Raw genomic sequence first — 22,286 nt, forward strand, 5'->3', positions numbered from 1 at the left:
TCTGTCGACATGTTGATGAACTAAAGAGCTAAAAACTAAGTGAACTTCTTTGTGACCAGTCTTCACTGTCTGTATCTGTCTGAGTCAGGCAGCTTTGAACAGAGAGCATCAAGGAAGTAGCAGCAGGACAAACCACGACCACTGACACTTTAAATACATCAGTTTCTGTCTGATCAATGCATTAGAACTAAAAAACCTAATTGAAAAAAACGAAAAGTTTTGAAACATTTTCTCGTCCTTATGTTAAGATATAAGGTTTTCACTCACTTGCAGCTCTTTATGTATTAATATCATTCTACTGGTCCAAAGCTGCTTCCTGTCTCATCACAAAGTGCAAATAACCACAGAGCAAAACGTCAAAGAAGACGTGTCTCTGACTCAGGAAATGTGATGTGAGACCTGTGTATTTTTCTTAATGAGGAAATGACAACAGCATCAACTTCTAATGTTCAGAGTGGAGGAGGATGTGTTCGCAACATAAGGGTTAGTAAGAAATGTTGAATATTACAAATTATAATTTTGTTCAATTCAACTTTATTTATATAGCGGCAATTCACAACAAAGTCATCTCAAGGTACTTTACAGAATAAAGTCAACATTATAAAGATATATAAAGAGAACCCAACAATCCCCCCTTGAACAAGCGCTAGGCAACAGTGGAGAGGAAAAACTCCCTTTAACGGAAGAAACCTCCAGCAGAACCAGGCTCAGGGTGGACGGCCATCTGCCTCGACCGGTTGGGGTGGAGTGGAAAGTGAAGAGGGAAAAGAACAGAGCAACAAAAAGCAACAACAAAACATCGGACAGGTTGGTAGGACCAGTAGCTGCACGCTGGAAGACACACAGCTTCAAAGCCGGGGACACCTGCAGAAAGGGACAGAGAGAGGGAGACAGAAGGACAAAGACAACTACAGGAGAAAACACACAGAGTTAAAGTCATACAGTGGTGACAACTGTGGGGTGAGAGGAGAGGAGAGATGGTCAAGAGGAGGAAAGGAGCTCACTGCATTGGGGGGTGGGTCCCCCAGCAGTCTGAGCCTGTAGCAGCATTGTAGACCTGAACGAGGAAGTTGTAAGCAGGAGCTGTTGAGGTGATCACCCTGTAGGCCAGAGACAGAGCTTTGAACCTGATGTGAGCAGCTACAGGAAGTCAGTGTAGAGACGTGAAGAGTGGTGTGACATGAGTCCCTTGTTCGAATCCACCTGCTGCTGTTGCCTTTGTGTGGAGTCTGCATCTTCTTCCCGTTCACGTGTGTGTTCCCTCCGTGTGTTCCAGGTTCTTCTCTCAGTCCAGAGACCTGCATGTTACGTTCATTAGTCACTCTAAGGATCTAATAAATAAATAAAAATGTTACTTCTATTGATTAGTAATGATTTCCCACTTACCTCCTTCCTGTGGCTGAAAATCTGTCTGCTCCTCTTCATTACTGTCTGGATTATCATAAATATCCACCTCATTTTCCACCCAACCTCTTCCACCTTCCTCCACCTTACTGTTGTATCTCACCTCCTTGGAAAAATCTGGATTGGTGTAAATATGTGACGACTGAACTTTACATACGCTGCTATTGAAGCTGTAAATACAGTAATAAAATCGACTTTTCTGTTGCTGTCAGGGTTTTATGTCCAACCATCTGTCTTTAGAGAACATCAAGGAAGTAACAAGAAAACCATAGACACATATTTTTATTCATGAGACTGTGGGATAAAAATAACTTGTAGCTGCAGTTTGTGGTTTTCTTTACTTCAACTTCAAGACACTGTATTGTCCAGTTTTTAGATTTGAAGCAGATAAAAAAACTGTGACAACAAGACTGAAAATAACTAACATGAAATTAAACAGGAAATAATTGTTTCTTTTTAAAGATCAGTAACTGTACTGCAACCATCAGACCAAACATACATAAACTGTATAATACTCAGAGCCAGCTTCATTTTTCATGTTTGACAAACTACTTTTAGTTTCACCTGTTCAGGCTCTAAGAACAACACAAACACTGCTGTGTGTGTTTTATTTCCAGAGGTGCTAGAAGTACACAATGTCAATTACAAGTGAAGACACAACTAGAGATGGAGCCACTGAAAGTGTCTCTGCCGAGTGAGTTCGTCTCTTGTCTCGCGGGATGACATGATGACAGTATAGGGTCTGTAGGTGGCGCTCAGCTTACACTCAGAGTTCCAGCTCCAAGACAAAGGTGACGAGAAAACCGAAACTAGACCAAACCTTAAATAGTTTACTGGGACAACAGAGTGTGGAACCAGGAAGGAGAGACAATAAAATGTCTCTGCTCAAAGACACATAGTAGGAGACTGGGTGGAACCACAAGCCTGTTTCATGTTCTCCAGACATCGTTAGGAGGATCCAGCCTCGGACGGAGTGGCCTTTCAGACCTGTAGCTCACAGAGTGAGACGCGTCATCAGGAGTGAAAATCCTCTCGACTTTCGTGCCCGATCAGCGCGCACAGGAAGCACAACGTGTTTTACATTTGGAGACAGTGTAACTAATGAAAAGGGTCAATCACTCTGATGTTGAGAGACACGAACATCATTAACACGCCCACGCGATCGCTTTTCATCCTCCAAACAATCTGGGACAGAGCCGCGTGCTACACGCATGAGCTAACGCGCGTGACACAGACATTGCACCAGGAGGCTCGCAGTATATGGTCGGCAGCGTTTAACTTGGACACAAGATGACGTCAGAGTTGCGCTGCAGGTCTGAAAGTTGCTGTAGTTACAGGAGTTTCTGGATTTGTGCTTTAACAGCTGCTGCCTGTGTCCCTGCTTTCAGAGACACTTTGACCGCTGGAAACGGTCTCTTAGATGTTAATGACAGCACGTGCACAGGTTCCCCAGTGTTCCATTAATGCAGAGAGTGTTCCATTTATGTTTAAAGGAAGTCGTCCTTCACACCTCTAAAATGTGAGACCATCTCCACGGTTCAGGGGGGTCTGAACATGTATGACACAGTAATGTAATCTCATCCCAGATCACGTTAGAGAGACAGAGACACAATCTATCGGACAACTTATGTCCATCACATCATCTGACAAAGTCAACATACACACAGGGTTATGACAGCAGCTGTGTGATGGATCAGATTCAAAACTAGTTTTCACCAAAAATGGATGCATCCACAGGCAGGAGGATTCAGTCCTGTGGACTGATGACGAAGACGACACTTTGTGTGTTGTCGCCTTCTGGCTGAAAAGACAAACTGCAGACAGTCGACCATGGACCACAGGGTCATTGGTTCGAGCCCTGCTCCCGGCTACACCTCGAAGTGTAAGACACTGAACCCCAAGTTGCTCCCGGTGGGTCAGGTGAGCACCTTGCATTGCAGCCACCACCATCACTGTGTGAGTTTGTGAATGGGAATCAACATTGTAAAGCGCTTTGGATAAAAGTGCTATATAAGTGACCATTTACCAAGATAAGATCACATTTCAGGATTTATGTAGAAGAGCATAAAATTACAAACAGTGCCATTACTTTTTCATAAAACTCTATATTTCATATTCAGATTATATGTGGGTTACGTTTTAATGCTGTAATAACCCTTTAAATATTTGCAGCATGTGTGAAATTCTCTACTAAAGCTTTGACTTTTTAAGTCATTACTGTGAGGGAAATTTCAAAATCTAGGTAACACTGTTTCACTGTTTTCACACTTCTCACAGACCCACTATCAAACCTGCTTACACCAGTGCCTCCTCACCTTTTGCTTCCCAGCAAGACATCATGTCTCTGGCCACACAAAGAAGTGTGTTAGGTAGATATCAACTATAAAACTACCTACACCTGAACATTTGCTTTAAGGAAGGAAGCCCACGGGAACCAGCACAAATCATCAATCTCAAGGACTTAAAAGACAATGAAGACAAAAGACAATGAAGACAAAAGGACAAAGTGACATGAACTTGCTAAATAAGACTCCTGACCACATTGTATGAAGGTTGATTTGCATTGACTCATCCCTTTGTTCTTTGTGTGAACCCAGCTGTTGAGTTGTATGTATAAAAGGCTGAACAACCTACACATCTTGGTCAATCAGATTGGCCCACTCTAGAGTGTAGCTCTGTTCTGCTCTGCATGTTTCACCATTTTGCTGATTAAATTCACCCTTAACATTCACTTGTAAGTTGCCTTTTTGCCTCCTAACTTGCCTTACAGTTTTTGCCACGACAGAATTTGTGTCAGAAGTGGGATTGGACGCGTGGTCTGGACTCTGTTGGATGAACAGTAGCACTGTACACAAGTAACAGTTGATTCCTCCCTATGGTTGAGAAGCTCTTCTCCTGAGGAGCCCACCCGCCGATCCAATCCAGGAGCGATACGGACCGGTGAAACAGCAACGGAGAAGAATGCGAGCAGACCAGAACTTGGTAAGAGAGCTCTATAAAACTCACTACTGGTTGGGTAGTTGACAAGACGTTGTCTTAGTTGAACCGTTGTGCTATTGACTACTGTTGTATGCAGCGCAGTAAACTCTGAGTCGCACGAGGAAAGGTAGCGCTAGGGAACGGCAACTAGAGGAATGGGTTTAGTACTGGGTACTAGAGAAATGAGCGCCTGGCCTGGGCACAGTCTGCCAACTGATTTGTCACCATTATGTGAAGAAATGTCAAAAAGTATAAGGATAAATTGTAATCAGTTGACTGAATGGTGGGAATTGGGGTTTCCTAAAGAGGGTAGTTAAAAGATAAACTGGAAAAGAAAGAAAGGGAGAGCACAGAGCATCACAAGTCCTTGTCCAAACAAAGAAAGCACAAGGTGTTACACCCTGACTGGAAGGTATTTAGCATGTGGAAAGATGAATGTCACGTGAGGGAGAGTGAATGTTTAGAAGACAGAATACAAACGTACATGAAAGGCTCAAACAAATAGAACTAGAACATATAGTTTATGGAATACAAAAGATTTTTCTGACACTGAACCTCTGTATCCTGTATTGTCTGAGTTTCACAAGGTGGATCCAGATCTGGTCTCTGCTCCTCCACTGCCTCTCCCACCATACCAGAGCCAAGCAGCACAGCAGGGGGAAATCCAAGCCAGCCCTCCCCCATCAGAAAAATGCAGCAACCACAGAAGGAGCACAAAGGGGCAACACCTCTGAGTCATCACTCCTGGAGCCCAGCCCTGGAAGTGTGAAAGGAGACTCCATGCACACCAGATCAAAAGGACAGAACTTTCCCCAAACAGATAGGAGATGGTATGCATTTCCTAACTTTCCCTATGATTGAGGTGGGAGGAGTTCATGGCCACCAACTTGTTTTCCGCTCCTGGACAGAATTGGACATTAAAGAAGAAATTGAGAAAGTCACTCACCCAAAAAGAAATGCTAACAAGTGGGGAGAGGACTTCCAGAACATGGTGCAGGACTACAAACCAACTTTTCAGGAACCGGAACGCCTGTTTAAACGACAGCTGCGATGTGATTTTCACAAGGTCAGACACTCGTTTACCAACTCCAATCTCAGGCTTCGTCTGAAGCAGCAAGACTGGGAACATGAGGACAATGCTTTATACAGGAACGCTGTAACACTACTGGTGCAGGGTGTGCAAGCAAAGTTTCTGATTAAGCAAGACATGAGTGTGATCAGTGCCATACAGCAGGAGCCAAACGAGTCTGTGGGAGCATTTCTCGCACGGTTAACTGAGGCATATGACATACACAGTGGTCATGTTCCACCAGAAGATGGACTGGGAAGGAACCCCATGAGTTCCTATGAGGACCATCTTAAGGATGCATTTCTAAACAGGATGAAACCAGAAATTGGCTGACTGAGTGGGAGAACAGGGGGAGCAGACGCTGGATCAGGTGACACCCATACAGGAGCAGAAATCAGATCAGGTGACCCGCATCTACACATTCACACACACAAAGACAAAACCCAGATATGATGCATATAAATGGCAACTTGTTGACAACACACCTGTTGCACAGCAGCTTGCAGATTTTGCACACACACACACACACACACACACACACACACACACACACACACACACACACACACACACACACACACAAGCAGAAACATTCCAACATAAGTCACTACACTACACTGCACAGCACACGTAAATGTAGGACCAGAAGGTGAATATGAAAGTCAATAGTATGTTGAATATGAAAGTCAATAGTATGTTGAATATGAAAGTCAATAGTATGTTGAATATTAAGGTCAGTGGTATGTTGAATGGAGAAAGTCAGTGGTATGTTGAAAATGGTGGATCGGAAGTGATGTGTTTGACAAATGTGTATTGGACAAGGACTGCTGCGGTTGCCTCTGTCTCACTCTCCTCTAAACAGGAAGTACTATTTAAGGGGGACACTCCACATATCCCATTGGCTAAAATTCCAAAATCTCTGGGCAGCCCATAAATATGATTTAGGTCTTATGAGAGATGTAGAACCTCTGACAGTACATCCAAAATCAGAGTACAGGCCATGTCAGAAGCAATATCCTTTAAAGCAGGAAGCCATCGATGGCATAAGGCCTGTGTTCAATTCTCTGCTAAAAGCAGGTGTAATAATTCCATGTAACAATTCCCCAGTGCGCACTCCGATATTCCCTGTTTAAAAAAGATCTTAATTTGCCGGCCAGCTCAGCGCTTTCACAATATGTAGATGATCTGCTGATTTGTAGCCAAACTGAAGACGCATGCAAAATTGATACGGTGCACCTTTTAAAACATCTTGCAGATAATGGCCATAAAATAAGTTTTACAAAAATGCAATTTGTGCAGCAAAAGTGACATGTCTGGGCCATGTGATCACCCCAGAGGGCAAAACACTGTCGCCAAAATGAATTCTTAAAATTCAAAATATTCCTAAGCCTGTTACCAAAAAAAACAAAAAAAAAAACAGATGATGAGTTTCCTTGGCATGACATCATTCTGCAGACAGTGGATCCCAAATTACTCTTTGCGCGAAGCTTCCCTGTCTGCTATGGTGCATGGTAAACAACTTTCAGTACGTGATAAAATTAAGTGGACTATTGAAGGAGAAAAAGCATTCAGTGATCTTAAGGCAGCACTCACTGTAGCTCCCACTCTGGGTCTGCCTAATCCTAACATGCATTTACTCGGTTTGTTGACCTCTGTGTTACGCCAACCTCACGGGGGTAAACTGGGGCCTGTTGCTTTTTTTTTTTTTTTCAAAGCTGGATCCAGTAGCAACAGGCCTTCCCCTCTGTCTGAAACCAGAAGCAGAAAAAACCTGTTTTGGCATCACGTGATTTGGTTGGCTATTCTGATTTGATACCTATAGTGGAGGATGGAGATCCTTGCCTTACAGTTTTTGCCACGACAGAAGCTACTCTATATAATTAGAATCAACCGTCACAACACCGTATCATGGTAAATTATAGTCTTTGCTATAAACTTACCAAAACAAGTCGTCCATGCATTGTGACGACTTTGTCTTTGCAGGTCTTGTTGAAAACCGTGACATCAAAAGATGGTGGATGTAGTGTTTGTGTTGCTTTTAACACAAACTCCTCTGGCACACTCAGTGTCACTGTTTGAAAAACCACAGTGTTTGGTTTCAAAAGAATCAATGCACTTCCACTGTCCCTTCCTGGGACAAATCCATAATTCCTGTACGTGTTTTCTATCTCCATGTCCATTTGCTTTATGACATTCTCATCTGCTGTGACTTTAACTGGGTCGGTTTCGTCCTCTAGTCCATAATGGACGCTCTTCTTAACTTTGCCGACGCTGACTTCATCCCTAGAAAACACAAATTCCATGCATTTTGACATTTCTCGTCCAGCAACACACTTTACTTTTAACGGTTTGAATGGTTTATAGGGTGAGCTACCTCTACCTGTTGATGGAGTTTCACTCTTAATTTCTTTAATTGTCGCATACTCGTTAGACGCCATGACTGCTTTCTCAATTAGTGTTTTTCCACGACCTACACTTCTCCTATCTACATGTGTTCTTTTTTTTTTTTGTTTTTTTCAGTTGTTGTTGATTTTGGTCAACAAAACTCTTTGTTATCGCCTCCTATGGAAATACCGTATGTCTGCAACATTTACCTTGCGGCCGTTCGTGGAACTGCGACTTTTGTGATCTTTTTTTTTTAAACTAAAGCAATGACTGACTTTGATGAAACTACAAAAACTACACATGGTAACATGATGAAACTTTGTGGACAGCTGCCCCATGATGAAATGCTTCACATGTTACAGTGTTGGCTCTATTGCTCCTCTGGACGTACTGCAAATGATTTTTATTGTTTTGTTCGAGTGGTGTCGCTTCTACAATGTTCAGAGCTGCAGATTCGACGATGGCTGCAGCAGCTGCAGCGGCTGGCTTTCAGCAATCACGCATTTTCTGTAGGAAAGGCCCATTCTAGTTTAACTTTGTGATTTTCCTCTGTATGTACAGGAGAACAGACTGATCTTCTCCTCAGCCTCGAACAGGAGCTGCTGTAACAGACTGTAACTGCTCTTACAAGCAGAAAGTCAGTAAATGTGCTTCTGGTCCAATTTTCAAATAGATTTTCACTTTTAGTAACTCTCTCTCTCTCTTTTGTGTAGCCACCAGTTTGCGACACAACAGCTGAGCAGCAAGGAGGATTTGATCACACTGAAAAAGTAGAACAATAGTAAAACCATCCGGACTGCTGCAGAGGTTTGGGGGTTTTCAATGATATTTAAATGAAGTAATCATTCACACCTCTCAGATGTGACGCCATCTCCATGGTTACCCAACCTTTGGATCATGTGTCAGTGCTTCTGCTTAATTTCATGGCGAATTCCCCCAAACAAGCTTATCTACACATAGAGAAGTGGAAATTTCACTAATGAGCCTGTTATTATTAAATATGTCCGACACTGAGATCGGACTTTTTAAAGTAAATGCTCTGGACATTGACAGGTGGGGACTCCCCAACCTCTCATGTGTCTGGTTAGGTACTAACTCATGATCATTAAAACAGGCAGTGGATCAGGCTGGTAGTTTATTAACCAGAGACTCTGGATAAACAGCTTCAGATTTGTTTAAAACTATTTTAAACTAATCTGAAGCTGTTTATCCAGAGTTCTAAACAACATTGAACTCTGGGTTGGCTAGTCATAGGATCATAGGCTACTGGGTGTGTTAGTCACCCAGTAGCCTATGATCAAATAATAATGATAAATAAATAAATCTCAGCTGACAGACTGATGGATGAAGCAATGCAGCAAGAAAAGAAGCTGCATTTTCATAAACTGCACCAATTGTGAATTTTTCAAACTTAGACTGTACAGGTCACTTTGTGTTAGTTTCAGTTTTATTCAAATGTGGTCGGACTTTGATGTAAAAAGAATTACATCCCTCCATGGTGATTATGCCACTTTTCTGCCTCTGTGCTCTTACAAAAAGCTGGTTGGTTTGTTAACAGCTGATCTAACAAATCTACACATTGTGATACAATCATTCAGCATATTCACTGTTAAATCACCATTCAAACTAACAGTCTGATAACGAGCTCATTGACAGCAGTGGGAGGTGGTGGTTGTAGTTTAGCCAACAGCTGACACCAGCTTTTATCTCTCCAAATTAGCTACATTATAAAATGCTATAAACACGAGCCAGTCGCTCATTTTCTAGCTGAGAGATCCTCATAAAAAGTTAACACAGCGCTTGTCCTGGAGTGCCGTTTCTGTGGAGTGACCCCTCTTGAAGCCAGACTGGTTGACATCGAGGAAGTTGTTCTTGGAAAGGAAGTCTGAGAGTTGGTTGAAGACTCCCTCCTTCCTATTCTGGCCAAGACAATGGAACGAGCAGACAAGTCTGTAGTTCTCCACTATAGAGGGATCAAGAGAAGGAGAACTGTGAGCTGATGGCTGCCACCTTGTTGGTAAAGAAGTCGGCATAGTCGTAAGCAATGAGAGAGGTAGATGGTGGAGGTGAAGGTGGGTAGATGAGTGATTCGAAAGCTTTCTGGTGTCAGAGGTGTTGCTGAGCTTCTACTGGTAGTAATCGATCTTTGCCCTGTTGACACTGTGAGAAAAAGGTCCAAGCAGATCCTGATACTCAGCAAAGGCAGATGGAGTCTTGGATTTGCGCCACTTCCTCTCAGCACTGTTGAGCGTGGTGCGTTGTTCACAGATCCAGTCAGTGAGCCACGGATTAGAAGGTGAGAGACGAGCGGGTCTCGAAGACATGGGACAGAGACAATCCAGACATGATGAAAGTGTATTGCAGAGGCTGTCTGTGGCTGCATCTGTATGGAGGATGGAGAGGTCCTGTGTTGGGGCAGAGTTGCGGAGACCAGCGAGGAGAATCGATCCGGATTGAGAGACCTGAGGTTATGCCGGGATGTTACAAGTGTGGGAGGAGATTGTAAAGGTCTAGGGATACAGACTGTGAGTTGAATGAAAAAATGATCCGATACATGCAGAGGAGTGACCAAGATGTTATCTGTGGTGCAGTTCCGAGTGAGGATGAGGTCGAGGTTGCCAGCTTTGTGGGTCGGAGGAGTGGAGACCAGACTCAGGTCAAATGTGTTTAGAAGAGCAAACACATCAGCTGCATGTGGTTTGTCCAGGTGAATGTTCAGGTCTCCCATGATGATGAAAGGAGTGCCATCTTCCAGGAAGTGGGACAGCAACATGTCCAGTTCATTGCAGAAGTTCCCCAGCTGGCCCAGTGGTCCATATATCACAATCACCTGGACTGAAATCGGTGCTGTGACCCTAACGGTATGATATTCCAGAGATGACAGATTGCTGAGTGGTGCTGTCGAGGAAAACTTCCAAGTATCATTAATGAGAAGACCAGTCCCTCCCCCCCCCGACCTGATGAGTGTGAGAGAATGAAAAATTGGTGGAGAGTGCAGCTGGGGTGGCCGTGTTCTGTGGCCTGATCCAGGTTTCTGTAAGTGCAAGCAGGTGAACAGCTGACTGTGTAGCAAAAGCTGGAATGAAGTCGGTCTTGTTCACTGCAGATTGGCAGTTCCACAGGGCAAGAGAAAAAGAGGCTGGTGACAAAGTGGTCTGTGTTAGAGTGCGTAGGTGAGAAACATGTCTTCTAGTAGGACGCCATGTCCTGTGTCTAGGGAGGAGAACAGGGATCTGCTGAAAACACATGGTATAACAAAGAAAAAGGCTTTACAGAGTTGAAAGGGTTAATGTGAAGCAAACTAGAGGAACAGAAGTAGAAGAAGTTAGAGATAAACTACCTAATGTCCTCGCTCGGTGCACTGGTGCAGGTAGACTCGCTCGTCTTTACACAAGGAGGCCTGAACACAAGGGCTGCTGCTCCAACCCAACAGGTGCCTTATATATGGTCTTAATTGGCTACAGCTGAAACCGCCCCCTCATTGAAACCAACCTAACTTGTGTGTCTTTGTTAGGTCAAAGGTGTGAACGCTCAGTGATTACTAAGCTGAAACTACCACCAACAACAGACCAAATATCCACTTCACCAGAAGAGCAAAACTTTCTACCTACAGTTGATGAACTTATCTCTTGCAAGATAATCAGACTCTAAAAGACGTCCTGGATGTTGAAGCTTCTTTAAACTCTCACTCTCACATTGACACCTACAGCGATTTAGAGTCAGCAGTTAACCTAACATACATGTCTGTGGACTGTGGGAGGAAACCACACAAGCACTGACAGAACAGTCAAAAGTAAAAAACTGTTACTTTGCTGAGTGTCTTATTCTGGTAATAACGTGATCATATCATTTACAGTTCACCTGGCAGAAATGGTTTTGCTCATGTTCTAAGCACATTTGTGCAGGTATCTCCCTTTAATCTTATATTACATTAGATACTTCATTCATGGTTCTGTTAGTGTCACTTCTACTGAGCAACTCTGCTTTTTTCACATGAACACACTCTGGAAACCCAGGCTTCACAGAACCAGCTGATAACCAGCTTTGATACTGCTCATCCAGGACAGACATAGTCAGGATCCAGTGAAGCTCTGTTTGTTCGGACATTTGTCTGTCTCCTGCTATTCTCCATCTGTCCACCAGATGTCCTCAGACTTCCATCCCTTCAGTCACCTGACTCTCCCCCCAGATGTGTCCCCTCCTTCCTACACACCTGTTCCCACTTCCCTCATCAGCTCCTCTGCATGGAAAACAGCCTGGTTTCCACAATAATTTGGTTGAACACATCTCATTGTGTTTCTGTTTGTGCTGTGGATTCATGTTCTTACGAACTGACTCAGATTTATATCTATATATATAGATGTGATCTTTTAAAACATCTTAAATTCCTCATGTTGATGTATTTTCATTTTCTTATTCCTGTGGCCAATGTTTGTTTTGACTGACTGCAGATTGAAATCAAGAGGGACTAATTATTAGACTGTATTTGGTCGTAAATATCAGTTTGATTCTGTGGAAACTAATTCAGATAAAAGTCTACAACATTTCTTTGTGTAATATTTCTCGGGTTTATTTTTTTTCTCCCCCATACATGTTAAAAATTAACAATAGAAATGTGGATTAAAACATATTTATTTGTCAGAACAATGAAGAAAAAAACTTTTATTTTCCAAACTAAACCTCTCAGTCTCCTGATGAAGGTTTTCACTGGAAGATGAACATAAAGAGTTTCCTGTGACTGCAGCAGTATCTACATGAATGTTAAAGTCACCCACTATAATGACTTTATCTGTACTAAGCACTAAATTAGATAGAAAATCAGAAAATTCTATCAAAAACTCTGAATAAGGGACTGGAGGACGGTACACGATAACAAGTAATAGTGGTTTTTGAGTTTTCCAGTTTGGGTGTGAAAGGCTAAGAGTAAGACTTTCAAATGAGTTATAACTATGTTTAGGTCTAGGGTTTATTGATAAGCTAGAATGGAAGATTGCTGCAACTCCTCCACCTCAGCCTGTGCTTCTAGGAACATGATCATTAATATGACTCATTTAAACTGACATATTCTTCCTGCTGCAACCAAGTTTCAGTGAGACAGAATAAATCGAATTGATGATCATTCAATAACAGATATTTATAAGAGAGAGATCTAATATTTAGTAATCCACATTTAATAGTTTTGGGTTTTGGTTCATTATGAGCAGTAGTCTTAACTTGTATTAGGTTTTTATGATTAACTTCCCTTGTGTTCATTTTTGGTTTGAAAAGTTTCGGTGGTCCTGGAACAGACATAGTTTCTATGGGGCAAAGAACAGTGTGATTAAGATCATAACATTAATTGAAATAATAATCACTTTGAGACAGGATGCTCCTAATTTTGGCAATGTTTCGTAGGTGGAAGAAGAATGTTCTAGAGATTTGTTTTATATGTGAGGTAAAGGACAAATCCTGGTCAAAAATAACTCCAAGGTTCCTTGCAGTAGTACTGGAGGCCAGACTTATGCCATCTAGAGTAACAATATGGTTGGACATCATATCTCTGAGATTTTTGGGCCCAAATACTATGATTTCAGTTTTGTCTGAGTTTAGAAGTAAAACATTGAAAAAGGATGAATTATTTATGTTTTATGTACTGGTAGATGCTTCATCAGTAACAGTGGAATCTACACTGTTACTGCAAAGTAACTAGTACATAAAACTTCCAAGTACATGAAATGTGTATAAAGTCCAAAGTTTAACATCTCATAACTGCAGTGGAGAGAGAGTGAAGTAGCATAAAGTGAACACACTCTAGGTAACTAAAAACAATTCAGTGCACTTAGATACTTCATACCTCTGTAAAGCAAAAACAACCTTAGAAATTCAGTTTTCAAAAAGAAGAAAAAAGATCTTGAAAATTAAAATGCAAGCTTCCTCTTTATCTTAATAATTTCATTGTTGACAAAATACTTCCAGGTCTGAGTTCCAGGTCATGTTTTGCTGAACTGCAGTCTTCTCCTGTTCAGTCCAGGGTCTCCTTTCTTTATTTTTGAGGAATCTATTTATCAAAAATTACAGAAGCTGATTAGAACATGGGTTTAACTTTTGCAAATCAAAACACAGTAACACGTTGATTGCAGTAATTCTGTTTTTCAGTAAAGTCCCTCCCTCGATTAAAAATGTTAAGAGTAATGTATTTGTGGATTTATAATTGTTTTATTGATAAAGTTAATGCAACTTCTGGCAAAATAGTATTAAAGATTCTACTAATGCAAGTTTGTTTCCTCAACTGCGAGTTCTACTATGACAACAGCTTTATTTATCATCTTTTAGAAAACTTCTGATACAATGCAATCTACTTAACTTTTAAAGATCCATTTCAGTTTTATCAGGCCACCCAATATGTTACGTTGCCGGTGTGTTTGTCATCTATAGGTTCTGGTTCTAAACCCTGCTGCTGTGCCTACATCCCTCAATGTTTCCAGGTCATTGTATAATCACTGCTCTACTCCTTTCAACAGCTGTTTCACATCATTTCATTATTTTAATAGTCTGCCCATCTTCCTGGTGCCATGTTTTGGATTGTATCAGCTGATTATCTGAAGCAATTTACAGGATAACTTTAGTCATTTTTAAATAATTCATATTGTTGATAACCATACAGACACTAATACCAACACTGAATATTCTCTACTCACCACTGTTTCTTGTCAGCCTACAGTCTAGTTTATCTTGTGAATGAAATGATTGGTTGACATATTTTAACCAATTTTATCCCACAATCTTCAACTCTGCATTTCATTGTACTGTGGCCAGTCAAATGTGTATTCATACATATTGCACATTGGAGAGTTAAGTCTGGCTCAAGTGTTTAATAGTTTTTGGATAACAATGAAGGTCTATGGGACAGATACAAGATAATGCAGGATGACATTAGGTAAATATAAGTGCAGAAGATTCAGTGTTGAAGTTAGTATGTCTATGATTGTGGACATTATGATAAATTTAGAAAATGCCAGTAGCATTGCTACTTTAGCTTCCTCTTACACAATAGAAAATCCCTGCAGCAGATGTTCACTCTACCTTTCATCAACTGACTACTCCTGGGATAGATGGAGGGAGACAAGGGGAGAAAGGCAGAGAGGTCAAGGAGGTGGAGAGTGACGGAAAGAGCCCAACCCATTCTTATTCCCATGACTGCCAGACACTGTTGCTGCACAGGAATCATGCAACCAATAATCTGCATGATAAAGTAATTGGTAACCTTCGCGACGTCTGCTTGATGCCGGTGGCCGGGAGAGGGGACGTCGGAAGCGCGGCAGGCAGGCGGGTGTCCGTGCTAGGCTAAATGCTAACCCTAGCCAGTCGGCTCTCCCTTACATTCTCCTTTCTAACGTCTGCTCCCTGGACAACAAACTGGATTACATCTGATTCCAGCGGACCACGCGGCGAGAGTTCAGAGACTGCTGCGTCTTTATTTTCACGGAGACGTGGTTCAGCGACACAGTTCCGGAAGTCGCCATCCATTGTTTATTGTTGCGGAGATTTCAACCATGCAAATCTCAGGACTGTGCTCCCTAAACTCTATCAGCATGTGGACTTTGCAACGAGAGGAGCGAACACGCTGGATCTTGTTTACACAAACATCCCCGGCGCGTATCGTGCAGAGCCCCGTCCCCATCTCGGCTACTCAGACCACATCTCGGTTATGTTAATTCCAGCATACAGATCACTCGTCAGAAGCTCTAAACCGGTTCTGAACAGGTGAAAACCTGGCCAGCAGGAGCTAATTCTGCTCTTCAAGACTGTTTTGAGTGCACTGACTGAGACATGTTACGGAGGCCGCAACCAACGGCGACTCCATCAACTTGGAGGAATAAACGTCAACAGTAACCAGCTACATCAGCAAGTGAGTTGATGACGTGACCATCTCCAAGACCATCACTACACGCTCCAATAGGAAGCTGTGGATAAATGCTAATGTGCGTGTGCTGCTGAAACTAAGACAATCTGCCTTCAGAACTGGGGACAAGACGGCCTTAAGAACAGCAAGGGCCAAACTGTCCCGTGCCATTAGAGAAGCGAAGTGCACACACACAAAGAGAATCCACGACCACTTCCAAGACAGCGGAGACACCCGGCGCATAAGGCAGGACATCCAGGCGATCATGAACTACAAGACAACATCACCTGCTTGTGACCGTGAGGCTCTATGAGGAGTTAACCCACGGAAGTCTGCTGGACCAGACAACATTCCTGGCAGAGTGCTCAGGGAATGTGCAGATCAGCTAGCCGCTGTCTTTACAGACATCTTCAACATCTACCTGAGCAGCAACGTTGTTCCTACGTGCCTCAAGACAACGACCATTGTTCCCGTGACTAAGAAGTCTACTGTCTCCTGCCTCAATGACTATTGTCCTGTCGCGCTCACACCCATCGTGATGAAGTGCTTCGAGAGGCTCGTCATGAGGCACATTACACCATATTCATTGGTGTTCATCTGGCGGACAACCTCACCTGGTCAGTCAATACCAGCTCCATCACCAAGAAAAATCCCAGCAGCGTCTCTACTTCTTAAGAAGGCTGAGGAAAGCGCATCTCCCTCCCGTCCTGACCATGTTCTACAAAGGGACCATTGAGAGCATCCTGAGCAGCCACTTGACTTAAAAACATTTTCTACTAAATACAAAGTTTTTTTGTTTCCTTTTAACAGATAATACACACACTAATTTAACCTCAACTAACTAACTCACTAACTAATTTAACCTCAAAGTTTTCTCCTCACAAACATTTCTTTCTTGCCCTAACGTAACTAAAAGTTCATGCACAAATTAAATGATATTATTATGGAATTCATACTAAATATCATATTAAAGATATTAACCATTATAAAAACAGATAAACTTGAAGATGACTCTAGAACAGAAATACTCCTGTCTAGTAAAAGTACTTCAGTAAATGTATTTATTCACAGTGCTGCACTAAATGTCTCTGGGTACTTATTTTCATGTTTTAAAAGTAATGTAATCATTTATGTGAAATCCTGAATGTGTTGGCCAGTAGGGGGCAGTAGTACTTCTACATGTTCCTCTATATGTGTCAGTTCGGCTTAACATTTTTTGAATGTTGAAATCTTCACTATGAGACAGAATTCACCTTCAGAATGTGGAGACACTCAGCATTTTGAATTTCCTTCTTCAGATGTAGACGACACACAATTGTTTATTTTGTCTTTTTCCTGCCATTCTCCATCTGTCCACCAGATGTCCTCAGACCTCCCTGCAGTCATTTGACTCCCCTTTCAGATCCACCTGTTTCCCATTCACCACTGACTCCACCCACTTACACCCCTGTTCCCACTTCCCTCATCAGCCCCTTCATATATACATCACATGTCACTGTGGTTCAGTTTGTCCTTGTGCTGGGAACTTGTTCCTGAACCTGCTGGTTAACTAATTACCTCCCTGCAAGATGAAAACATGTCATCTAAAACCATAAAATTATTATAATTTCTTTTCACTTCCATCCATCTGTTCCATCCAAAGAAGTAACCTTATATATTGTGATCTTAATAAAAATGTGATATATGACATATGTTTTAAATAATTTCCATTCTCACTCTTCTGACCAATGTTTTTTCCACTGAGTGCAGACTGATCAGGATTTTTATGTTGTAATAAATAAAACAGATGTTTACTGTGTCACATTTATGAACTAGATGTTTTAATAGTCTGTAAACATGAAAAACAGAACTGGATTCAACTGTAGTTTTTGTTTCAGACCAAAGAAGCCTGAACTCTGTCATGTCCATACTACTCTCATTTTAACAGGGAGGAAAAACATAATCAGCTGCAGGTGTGTCAGATAATAAAGAAGATGAATAAGATTAATAAACCAAGTAAAGTCAAAGGGAAGCTGCAGTTGACATTGTGAGGATGGAGCTGGACACTTCAACAGCAGTGTCAAAGGGCCAATTTCTTTTTATTTATTTCTTGTCAACAACAGAATAGTTATTATGTGTTGTATTAAATGTCACTTTAAATATGTGAAAAAAAAATGTTTATTGAAATGGAAATATTCCATGTTTCTCTGTGTCAGATTTATCAACTAGAGTTTTCAATGCACAATAAAGATGAACATCAGAAAACTGGATTCAGTTGTAGCTTTTATTTTAGTTTTTATTTCCATACTGACACTAATTGTCCCAATGAAGTTTTTGAAAAGGAGGTAAACAATAATCGGCTGCAGGTGTGTCAGATAATAAAGAAGATGAATAAGATTAATAAACCAAGTAAAGACAAAGTGAAGCTGCAGTTTCCTGTGACTGCAGCAGTTTAGTGGGACTACAGAGTTAGTAAGTCCACATGTAGTTGTTGTGTGGACGACTTCCAACCCCACTACTCTGTCTGCACCATAGAGCACAGAGGGACAATATCTATGGAATAAAGAGGATTGAACATGTGACACAGAATGAACAAGTCAACAAATGTGAGATGACTCTGAGGATCAGGAAGAACATTTCTGAGTTTGACAAACAGCTTCATCCCAACACTACACACCTCTCTGTCATCAGAGGAAGCAGCAAATCTACTTCTCACAGATCCAGTTTTTATTATGATGATATTTTTCACTTCTCCATCTTCCTTGTTGATCACAGCATGATGCATATGACTTCTCAGTGGGATGTTTCTCTCCTGTCGCCCAGAAGCTGTGGAAAAAATCAAACCTTGTTTTTGACTTTGATAAATTCATGATTATTTTCACTTTCAAATGAACCTAAATCTCATTTTAATGATTTGAAATAGTGTCATTTTAGTAACTATGTAGGGGATTTGCTGACACCACAAGAATCATGGGGATAAGTCTGATCCCAGATGTGAACTGAAACCTGGATCCAGGACTCTGAGATCTCCTCCATTCATTCAAATCAAAGTTAGTGACTCTGCTCAGACTCCAGCAGCATTTAGTGTCTTCCTGCTCTGATTCCTGCTTTTTAAAGCCACTGCACATGTTCAGTAGTGTTTCTCTCTCTGAGCCCAGTCACTGTCTGTTAGACTTTTCACTTTGTCAACAGGTTTCCTCACATCACTTTCAGCTTTGTCTATAAGGAAAATGATTTGGTCTCTTTTCCTGCAGGTGCAATGCCAGCGTTCATTCAAATGCAGCTGTTATGCAGTTTTTCTGCAGGCAGAACTTCATTCTTTTGTTGAGGGAGAACAGTTGCAGCTTCACGTGTTTATGCTGATTAGATGCTGCACAACAATTTTGGACTAACTCAGCATTTTACTTTCAAACCTACTCAGATAGAGCCTTTAGCTATCAAGCTCCTCTCTTGTGGAAGCAGACACCCTCTCTACTTTTAAGTCTAGGCTTAAAACCTTCCTCTTTAATAAAGCATATAGTTAGTTATAGTTATGCTGCCATAGGCTTAGACTGCTGGGGGACCCACCCCCCAATACACTGAGCTCCTTTCCTCCTCTTGACCATCTCTCCTCTCATCCCGCAATTGTCACCACTGTATGTCATTAACTCTGTGTGTTCTCTCCCGTAGTTGTCTTTGTCCTCCTCTGTCCCCCTCTCTCTGTCCCTTTCTGCAGGTGTCCCCCGGCTTTGAAGCTGTGTGTCTACCAGCGTGCAGCTACTGGTCCTACCAATCTGCCCGATGTTTTGTTGTTGCTTTTTGTTGCTCTGTTCTTTTCTCTCTCCCCTTTCCACTCACCCCAACCGGTCGAGGCAGATGGCCGTCCACCCTAAGCCTGGTTCTGCTGGTTTCTGCTGGTTTCTTCCGTTAAAGGGAGTTTTTCCTCTCCACTGTTGCCTATGGCTTGCTCCAGGGGGAATTGTTTGGTTCTCTTTATATATCTTTATAATCTTGACTTTATTCTGTAAAGTTCCCTGAGATGACTTTGTTGTGAATTGGCGCTATATAAATAAAGTTGAATTGAATTGAATTGAAATCCCCTGTTGTAGCTAGATGCAGTATAATTGGTGTGTAGACAGTCTCAGAATCACCCTGTATCCAGGTGCAGTAACTAAATGTTCTAAACCTGCAACAGGAAAGATTCTATTCCCAGATTCTGAAGCTATAATTCTATGGAGTAATACAACTGTCCTCACAGTGAGTCTCGAGCTGCATCATGGGTGTTGATCTCTGTAAGCATATTTATGGAGATTTCTATTAGCATCATGCTCATACTGCATTCCTGCTAACACTGATGTATTCCACCTGTCACCACGTAGGGCCTGGCTGCACCCTTCATGCTCCAACTATCACTGAAATTGCAGAAAAGATTGTTGGATATGTCCATAAATCCTTCACCCTGTGAGCTGTGGCCTGCATTCAGGCTGCACCTTGTTTTAGGGAACTAGAGGTTGATGTGTTACAGAGGTTTGCAGTTTGCTGTTTTTCATTCAAACAACTAAAACTGATATTAGATATGTGAACATGTTTTTATCTTTTAACACAGATGTTAGTTTTTACCAATGACATTAATGAAAGTGTAGTAGAAACAAAATCTGTCTCACTCTTGTGTCAGTGTTGATCCGTCCATCCATTTCCATTGATACGTTCCCCCTGAGTGTTGCTGTTTTGTCCACAGACCAATCCAGGACTCTGCATTCTTACTGAGCTCACTGACAATTTTCTAATAAATGACAAGAGACAAACACTTAATTATGTTTCAGTTGTAAAGACATTTAGACAAATTTTGAGCAGGAAAATAAATAAATGAGGATCCAGACTGACAGCAGGTCAGAAACACAAGGAACAGATCCATCAAAGATCACACACACACACACACACACACACACACACACACACACACACACACACACACACACACACACACACACACACACACACACACACACACACACACAGGTGCTACACAACCCCGCACTTTAGCACAAACCCGCTCGCATTGTAGGGTGGTCGAGAGGAAACATAGGAGCAGAAAATGGGAGTAGAAATTGAGACCATAATGATGGATATGGACGGACATTTCCGAAGAAGGGGCAGCGCGTCGTGGTGCACTATGTCGGCACACTGGCAGATGGGAAAGTGTTTGTTTGATTCTTCGCGATCCCGGGGGAAGCCGTTTAAATTGAAGATAGGACACCAGGAGGTTATCCGTGGTTGGGAAGAAGGAGTAGCCCAGATGAGTGTGGGTCAGCCGGCTAAGCTGATTTGCTCACCAGACTACGCCTACGGCAGCAAAGGGCACCCAGGGATCATCCTGCCAAATGCTTTTCTCACCTTTGTGGAGCTGCTTGGTCTAGAAGCCTGAAAGTTGTGCACTCACTTTGTTAAATTCCACTCAGATTTTCAGGGTGAGAAGTTTAAATAATCAGCGTGACTATGTAAAACCTTTTACAGCTCAGTTTACATGGGGGGGTGTGTGAACAAGAAGCAGTGTAAAGTGCTTTGAGTGCCAATAGGTAGAAACGCGCTATATAAGTGCAGAACATTTACCATTTACATACACACACACATTAACACACACACACAGTAACACACACACAGTAACACACACACATTAACGCACACATTAACGCACACACACACACACACATTAACACACACATTAACGCACGCACACACACACACACACATTAACACACACATTAACGCATGCACACACACACACATTAACACACACATTAACGCACACACACACACATTAACGCACACAGACACACACACAGTAACACACACGCACTAACACACACAAACACACTGACCACACATTAACACAAACACATTAACAGACACACACACTAAGACACACACATTAACACACATTCACACACATTAACACACATTAACACACACACACACACACACACACACACACACACACACACACACACACACACACACACACACACACACACTCACTCACTTGTTCCTCTTTGCTGTTGATAATCACCAGATCTGATTCTCTGTTCTCACAGTCTTTTCTGCTCTGATACCAATTTTTCTTCTCAGTGGATTTAAAGTAACAACTGTATCCAAATCTCTTCCATCCTTCAGGACACAACTTCCCTTAATGTCAAACAAATGTTTAAAGACAGATTTCATGTCATTCAGTATCAGAATGATGATGATCTGTAGTGTCACTGTGTAAAATAAGATCTTAATGTGCTGCTTTTCTCTTTCAGCTTCAGTTTAGAAAGAAGTTAAAACTCAGATTTTTAAGTGATGATCTGCAACAGAAATATCCACATAGAAAAATGTTCAACAAAATGAAACAACTCTAACTGAACATAAAGGCACATTTAAGTCATATCATGGAAATTACTTTAATCCTGGTTTTAGTTTTTAAACTTTTCTCATGTTTAATTTTGTCTTTCAGCTGCTTTATTTCATCCTGTAACTGACTGTTGGGGACTGACGTGTCTTAAAAACAACATTACAACAATATGAATCCTGTCATGTCTCAACGTAACATGAAGCTGAATCTTGTGTATA

General features: G+C 41.8%; 1 long non-coding RNA gene and 1 pseudogene across 1 annotated transcript; one reads left to right on the top strand and one right to left on the bottom strand.

The window, feature by feature from the left end:
* Positions 1 to 17,981: 17,981 nt before the first annotated feature.
* Positions 17,982 to 22,275, bottom strand: LOC137100282 (uncharacterized). The gene is made up of 3 exons (XR_010910880.1): positions 21,718 to 22,275; positions 20,342 to 20,460; positions 17,982 to 18,524 (listed from the first exon to the last, which is right to left on the bottom strand). It is a non-coding gene; the product is annotated as an uncharacterized lncRNA (long non-coding RNA).
* Positions 20,773 to 21,150, top strand: LOC137102038 (peptidyl-prolyl cis-trans isomerase FKBP1A-like; annotated as a pseudogene).
* Positions 22,276 to 22,286: the final 11 nt, after the last annotated feature.

Source organism: Channa argus, chromosome 1 (assembly GCF_033026475.1).
Source record: "Channa argus isolate prfri chromosome 1, Channa argus male v1.0, whole genome shotgun sequence".
Classification (NCBI taxonomy): domain Eukaryota; kingdom Metazoa; phylum Chordata; class Actinopteri; order Anabantiformes; family Channidae; genus Channa; species Channa argus.